Raw genomic sequence first — 8,773 nt, 5'->3', positions numbered from 1 at the left:
ACAGGGTCCCCAATGGAGGAACTAGAGAAAGTACCCAAGTACCTGAAGGGGGCTGCAACCCTGTAGGTGGAAGAACAACAGGAACTAACCAGTACCCCCGGGGTTTGTGTTTCTGGCTGCATATGTAGCAGAAGATGACCTAATTGGCCATCAGTGGGAATAGAGGCTCATTGGTCTTCCAAACTCTATATGACCTAGCACAAGGCAAGGCCTGGGCCAAGTAGTGGGAGTGGGTGGGTAGGGGAACAGAGGTGGGTGGAGGGGTATGGGAAACTTTCGGAATAGCATTTGAAATGTAAATAAAGAAAATAATAATAAAAAAGGAAAAAAAAAAGTCTCTGACAATAAAGAAAAAGAAAATCAAACAAACCCTTCCAAGTCTACATGGATTTGCAGTAAAATTCTACCAGATTTCCAAAATACCTACTATCAGTTCTTCTTAAGCTTTTCAAAGGAAAGGAAAGGAAAGGAAAGGAAAGGAAAGGAAAGGAAAGGAAAGGAAAGGAAAGGAAAGGAAAGGAAAGGAAAGGAGGAAAGAATAAAACAAAACATCAGAACAATATTCCTAAGTTTATTTATAATGCCATTTTACTTGAATACCCAAAGCAGGTAAAAATACAATAAAAATAAATTGACAGAACAATATCTCTGATGAAAAAAAATATATATTTTCAATAAATACAATATAATAAATCAATAAATAAATATAATAAATATAAATATAATAAATAAATATAATAAATCATGTAAATTCACTTAATGATTTAAATCAACATATGCAGAAAAAGCCTTTGACAAAATCCAACATGCCTTCATGATCAACATCATTGGAAAAGTATGACTGGAGGGAACAAACTTCAACATCTCAATTCAAATTTCAATATTACAAACTCATCCAGCATCACCCTAAATTGAGAAAAACTAAAAGCAATCTTATTAAAATAAGGAATGAAACAGAGCGACCCACTATTCATGCTCCTTTTCAATATATTGCTGGAAGTATTAGCCTGAGGAGTAAGTCAATACAAGGGAACTAAAGGAATACAAGTAGGAAAATAAAAAGTCTGATTATCCCTATTATCAGATCTTATGATGTTAAGGGAGCCAACCACAAAAATATGAGACAGTCAATAATCTCAAGGAAGTAGCAAGATTCAAAATAAACAAAAATCAGCAACCTTTCTAAACACCACCAAACTCAGTGTAGTTACACTGAGAAAGAGACCATGAACTCATTCTCATTTACAATAGCATCGAAAGCAGTTGGAAAAAAAAAAAAAAAAAAAAAAAAAAAAAAAAAAAAAAAAAAAAAAAAAAAAAAAAAAAAAAAAAAACTCAGGAAGCACAAGTCCTCCATAATGAAATCTTCAAGCCTCTGAAGAAAGGGATTAGAAATATATTAGAAAAGAAAAGCCATCTCATGTTTATGGACCGGTAGAATTAATATTGTGATATCGACCATTTTACCAAAAGCCATTTACAGAGTCAATGTAAACCCTGTTACAATACATTCTTCACAGAAATAGAAAACAACAACAAAACAACTAAACTAAAAGTCACATGGAATCAGGAAAGGCCCTGGATACCCGGAACAATCCTGTTCAAAATGAATACTGCAGAAAGTGCCATTCATGAACTTGATGATATATTATGGAGCTATAATAAGAAAAACATGATACTGGCTCAAAACAAACATGTAGACAAATGAATAAAATAGAAGACTCAAACCTGAGTACTTGTAACTACAGCCAATTAATATTTAACGAAAAAGGCCACAAAGCAATAAATGGGACTGTGAAAAATGGGTGTCCATGTACAGAAGAAAGAAATTGGAGCCATATTTATGACCCTGTAACAAAATTAGATACAAATGGATCAAAGAACTCAATTTGAAAGTTAAAACACTAAAACTGCTAGAAGAAAGAAGAACGCAGAGGCAGCATCCTACAAGATAACAGATACAGGAAAGGACTTTCTGAATAGGCCTCCATTTGTCCTGTTAATTAGTTCTCACCAGGAATTAAGATCTCCATTTGAAAAGTGGGACCTCATAAGACTAGAAAGCATCTCTACAACCAAGGAAGCCAATTATTAAGTGAAGGAGAAACCCACAATGTGGGAGAGAACCTTTGCCATTTGTTCTTCTAACAGATGATTAATAGTCAGAATAAACAAAGAACTAAAAAACCAAAAACAACAACAAAAAGAGGTAAAGAATCAAATGACCCGCTGCTCTGCATATGCCGCTGTCACTTTTCACTGCTTGCTGCAGCCATGGTCAAGCACACCTTGTACTTCACTGCTCCAATTCTTCAGCCATGAATATACAACATGAAGTACCTACAGAAAACAGGTTCTGTTTAAAAGGACCAGACTTGGTGTCATAAATCTTGAGAGGTAAATAACAGGATACAGGTGATATGAAGTAGGAAAACAGAGTAACAGGTGGGTGGTTCCAACTGGGGAGGAGAGAGTGATGTCCACACAGAAGGAGAAGCAGGGATGGGAAAAAATAACACCAAGGTTGTTTGACAAAGCTTCAAGGAATAATTTTATGTTTTTCTAGAGTTATACACAACATAACATAGTGTACAACCCAAAACTTCAGTACCAGGCACAAGAAGTCATACTTTTGAATGGTTAGTCAGGGTAGTTCAAGTGACCCCCAAAACAATATTTAGATGCCTCTCAGTGATTGAGGGTAGGCCACTATTGCTAAAGACAATTCAGACTTAGAACACTGCACTGGACTTATTCAAGCTGGACCTGATGTGGAATGCAAAGTGTATGATACAATGTGCCAAAGGAAGAAATTAAACAGTCCTACCCACTACAATACCTATGAACCTTCAAAATTATCAGCATGGCAACATCTGCATGAATGTACAATAACTGGCATTCACATGTTAGAGCAACAAAACTCTATGTAATTGGACTATGGCACATTTAAAAGGAGGAAAGTTGTATGTATTACTAGAAACCTAGCCAGTTTTTTTTTGGGCTAGTGAACTCAGAAGCCTTAGAAAGTAATTTACTATTGCCGTTTTTCTAGACCATCATAATTCCTTACTACATTGAAAATCTAATCCTTATATGCACAGAGAACTGTAGCTATCACCCATCATCAAAAAGTACTCTCTTTATAACAAATGGAGACCATCTATATAAAGCCCAAAAGACCAACAGATTGTGGGGAGCCTATCCCCAGTGAATACATTATAGCTATATATCTATGGCTCATGGAACATCACAAAAAGGAGAGCAAAAAGAGTGTAAGGGCCATAATACCAAAAAGTCTTCTGAGAAAGTCTTTTCTATAAATGTCTGCATGACCAGAACAATTGGCAATATCAGTGGAGATGTTAAAATGGAGGGGTAAAAAGTTCTCAGTGTCCCTCCCAACCACAGGCAATGAACTACAGGAATTTAATGAATGCTGGTAAAATAATTATCCTCTTCCAGGCTGTCCAAAGCAAAATGGTCAGTTCTGAAACTGCATGCACACAAAGAAAAATCTATATAATATAACATTATCGATATATGTATTTATATATATATATATATATATATATATATATATATATATATATATATATATATATATATGATATATTATTATATACCGGTATTGTTGCATACATATATGCATGTAGCAATAATAATAGTTTTTGATCATATTCAACCTTCATTTCCTCCTTTACCTCTACCTAGACTCTCCAACATATTCCTTTCCCAGATTCTTGTTCCTTTTTATTGTATATTCTGGGGAATCCAATTACTGTTGCCATATAGACATGTATGGAGTCATACACTGCAGCAAGGACAACATGTAGCCATGTCTACAGAAAAATGACTCCTTAGTTCTCAGCAGTGATTCATTGCTTTCTAAAGGCTCCTGAGCTGGTTATGGTTTCCTCTGAGTCCTTCCCACACCAGTGCTGAAATCTAACTGGCTTCATCCTGCACAGCTCTTGTGTAGACAGTCACATCTACTGTGAGTTTATGACTGCAACAGCCACATCATATTAGAAGACAGCACTGCGCAAGTCTCCTCCCCATCTTCTAGCCCTTACATTCTTCCTGCTCCTTCTATTTTGATGTTATCTCAGATTTTTTTTCTCTAGTTTCTTAAACAATTGTATTACAGGTTAGTATTAGATGTATACATGTGTGTGTGGTGGGGTTAACTGCTGTGGTCAGAGTATAAACTTGATTGATTTTGTTCTCTCCTTCCACCATGTGGTACTTAGGGATCAATCTTTAGTCTTAAGATTTGACCGTCAGTACCCTTAGCCATGGAGCATTCTAGATGACCCCACTCCATAGATTTTAATGTTCATGATGTAAGAGTATAATGAAATAATTTGTGACAAGTATTAAGAACATGAAAGTGCATAATGCAAAAATATAGATTTTACAATTCTGAAATCAGAACATAAGACCACGAGAGAAAAATGAAGTAAAACCATCATTGAGTTTAGCCATCTATGTTATAGCTTTTGAATTTTTAACATAAAAGTAAAATATATTTAGTTATTTGTATAAATATGATGACTTGTATACAACATAGAATCATGAAGCAACAACACTGCCCTGTTTGGGTATTAAGGTCACTTAACTTATATAACTTAAGAGAATCACAATCAGATTTGGACTGACTTGGAACAAAGTTTTTCAATCTTTTTCTAAATTGATTCTCATAACACTATTATGAGAATATTAGTAGAATATACATCAATAGGTAATAATGTTCTTATAAAATATATGCAAGTCAAAATATGTAAGTTTCTTAATGGACAGTATAAGAAATAATACATATTTAAAAATGTTTGAATTAGGAAAAAGTTGGAAGAAACTGAGGAGAAAGGCAATCCTGAGGAGGAAGACCAACAGTCTCAATTAACCTGGACCTCTGAGACCTCTCAGACATTGATCCACCAACCAGGCAGCATATACCAGCTGATATGAAGCCCCCAACACGTATACAGCAGAGGACTGCCTAGTCTGGCTCAGTGAGAAAAGAGTCACCTAACCCTGGAGAGACATGGGACCTCAGGAAATGGGGGGATCTTGTGGGTGGGGTGGGGGTGGGGACATCCTCTTCTAGACAGGGTGGGGGAGCAGTTATGGGGTGTGGAACAGGATGTGGACTGGGAGGGGATAAAGTCTGGACTGTAAAAGAAGATTAAAGAATAAATAAAAATTACCCATTTTATTTATTTATATAACTTCCACTCCTCTGTCTCTCCCTTTAATTCCTCCCACACCACTCCACTCCTCGAACTTGCAACCTTTCATATAATTACTAGGTGTGTGTGTGTGTGTGTGTGTGTGTGAGTCTGTGTGTTTAGGGCTGACCACTTGGGTTTAAACAGCCTATTAGGAGGATAACTTCCTGGGGAAAACCGATTTTCCCTCACTCTGAAGATATGGAGGGTCTGAAGCTCTTCAACAAGGTGACAGAGCCTTGTAAACTCCCCTCCCCCACCATAATGGTGTGACTACTGGTGCTATCACTATACAGGTCTTTAGGCAAGTGTACTGTTGAGATTTTTTTGAGTATAGCATCCTTACCATGTGTAAATGATGGCATCGAGCTGTAGGTACCCTGGTTCTCTGACTTACACAATGTTTTTACTTCTTGTTTCATAGATTTCCCCAAGACTTAGATGAAGGGATTGCAACATAGAAGTATCAGCTGCATCTGAGCACATCACAGTTACTTATTTTTCATTTACTTGTCTGCAAAGTTACTTATCTGCATTTTGACCAGTTATGGATCTTGGTAAGAGCCTTTATGTGAAGCTTCCTTGATGAAGCCTGAGAATTCATCTGTGGGTATAAGGATTGAATGCTGTTAGATGTTATATTAGATGAGTGAAAGTATCACATTCTCGCCGGGCATGGTAGCACACGCCTTTAATCTCAGCACTTGGGAGGCAGAGGCAGGCAGATTTCTGAGTTCAAGGCCAGCCTGGTCTACAGAGTGAGTTCCAGGACAGCTAGGGCTATACAGAGAAACCCTGTCTCAGAAAACCAAAAAAAAAAAAGTAACACATTTTCCATGATTACTGAAGCCATTGTTAGCTGAGTAGGTATACAGTAAAACTCACGACTTCTCTCCTATTAAGTTGGATTTTAGTCCAATCAGATAGCTGTTGGTAACCCACATGATGAAAATGCCACTATTGCAATTTTGGAAATATCCTACTGAGTGCATCATAATTTTGTTTCATAGGTTTTACACTGGATAGGACTATTGTTTGCTTTTATACTTTGGAAGTTTAAATATCACTCTTGGACACTAGAAGATACTACACTGAGAGAAAGAACATAGATCTAGATAGACAAATGTTCCACACTCTTTTTGCTCATGGATCCTAGCTTCAAATCTTTAGATTATAGTCCAAAGTAATTGCTGAAACCCAGAAAATAGAAATGAACTATGAGCAAAAGTGAGCAAAGGGCATCTAGATAGGAGAATATTAAAACATAGGTTCTATTAAGGTAGAAAGGGCAAGAATTTAGAGGACCCTAACTAGAAGGAGGAGGAGGAAGCCAGTCATAAGAGCCAGTCACAAGCCATAGACTATTTAACAAAAATCCAGGGCCAGCCATGGGAAACCTCCTTTTAAGTTGTTGGTCAGAGACCAAGAAAATTCCAAAACAATATCAGATGTCACCATTGTCCATGGTTGCATTCCACAGGTTGAAGGTAAGTTCCTATGGCTGAAGACACCATCCACTTCACATATATCCCACTGGAACTGTCCTGAAACCTTCCTCACTAAGTACTGGCTCTTATAATATTGAGAATTCTTTTTTTACAGAAATAAAGATACTGCTGTGAAACTTATATTTAAATCTATCCCATTTTGATAAGTCCCCAATTGAGTTTGATAAAACATTACTTTCCTTTAACACATTGTTCCATATTCTTCAGGACTGCTTCAATTCAACCATTTCTTTCTTTTTATTTTCTGAGGTTCCTAGTAAACCTTGTCACCATGGGTTAACAACAACAACAGAAATAACAACAATAGATACTATTTCCAGTGGTGTTATGAAGTAGAATGGGAACTTAAGGTCCTGAGTACAAAGATGTGTTGGTTGTCAGGATGCAATAGCATGAGTGAATCTTGAGTAGTTAGAGATTTTTAGAGCAAGTATTGTTAAATGGAGAGGGCTATAGAATGGAACAGTTAGTAAAAATGGTCACTTTGTCTTTGGTAGTTGGAACAATTAAACCAATGAAGTAGTTTTCATGTCTGCAGAAAAGTATTAAGGAAAAATCAGCATTAGACAAATGTATGTGTATAATTAGGAAACTGCAAGTTGTAGAAAGTAGAGTGATACTATATATCTAGACAGAAAATAGACAATTCTTTTTTCAGGGTTTTATTTTTATTTTTAATTGTATGAGAGAGAGAGAAAGAGAGAGTGAGGGAGGGAGGGAGAGAGAGAAAGAGAGGTATTTTATATGCAGAATAGTGTATATAATCTTGAAAGTCTGCATCTGTGTCCAAAGTTCATACATGAAGAAGCCAGAGTAGGTTAGTAGTGCCTTATTCTATCAGTCTATACCACATTTCTAAAGAAAATTGACTCTCTTTCCTAGCAGTTGTCAACAGTCAATGGCCCTTCTCATGTGGGTTCTGAAATTACAGCTGGATAGGTTTTGTACAGTTACCCACAGCTGCAATGATTTCATGTTTGCATAAGTGCATTCGGTCTTGTCAAATCCAGATGACAGTTTTATCCAAGACCTCTCTGCCCTTACTCTCTACCTTCTCCTCCAAAAGTTTGTCTGCATCTTATAGGGCATCTGGTGTCATATAGATATCCCTTTTATTTATAAGAAATCCACAGACATTTGTTCAGCTGTGAGTCTGTAGTAACTGCCATTGTCTGCAAATAGCAGCTTGTACAATGAGAGTTTCACTCTGTGGGTATTGAGGTACATTTTCAAAAGACAGTTTGATATTTTCTCCATTTTGTAAAATAGTAGTAGGCTCACATTTTGGGCCAGTGGACTCCTCAGCACTGGGTTTTGAGAGACATTTACAATGCCAGGAAAGAGTTTCTTCCCTTGAAGAGGAGATTAAACCCAATCAGAAAATGGTTGGTTACCCCTATAACAATAATGTCCCTTTTGTTAACCCAGGGCTATATTTTACTAGGTCAGACAACTCATTGGACTGAGAACATTCACAATGCTATGCCATAATCATTACCATCCATCTGAAGAACATTCAACTTTTCTAACAGAAAATCTGTACCCATTAAATAATAACTCAATTTTCTACATCACTGCCTGACAACTACCATTTTATGACCTATGTGAATCTGAATACATACATATAAATATAACCATACAATATTTATCCTGATATTACTGTCTTATTTCACTTAGTCTAATATCTCCAAGTTTAATTCATGCTAGAGAATGTGTCAGACTTGCATTCCTCTTAAGACTAATACTCCCTTGTGTATGTATATTTTTTTTCACTCATCACAGACTGCTACCATAGTTTTGCACTTGTGAACAATGTTGCTATTATCTCATTTCTCTACTTGAGATTGTTGCATTCGATTTGGTTCTATTATCTTCTTTAAAAATCATTTTTTCTTCTCTCATTGTTTTCTTATGGCTATATTGGCATTTGCTGTTTTCACTGGATCAATAATCTCTCTCCATAGATTTGTAGTTGTCTAAAGTCAGTTGTCTTCTAAGTTTCACAAATCATACTTGTTGCTTCCCAGAGCTTTTTTT

Source organism: Mus pahari, chromosome X, assembly GCF_900095145.1.
Source record: "Mus pahari chromosome X, PAHARI_EIJ_v1.1, whole genome shotgun sequence".
NCBI lineage: Eukaryota > Metazoa > Chordata > Mammalia > Rodentia > Muridae > Mus > Mus pahari.
The sequence above is the reverse complement of the archived record's forward strand: the minus strand, read 5'-3'. Positions refer to the sequence as shown.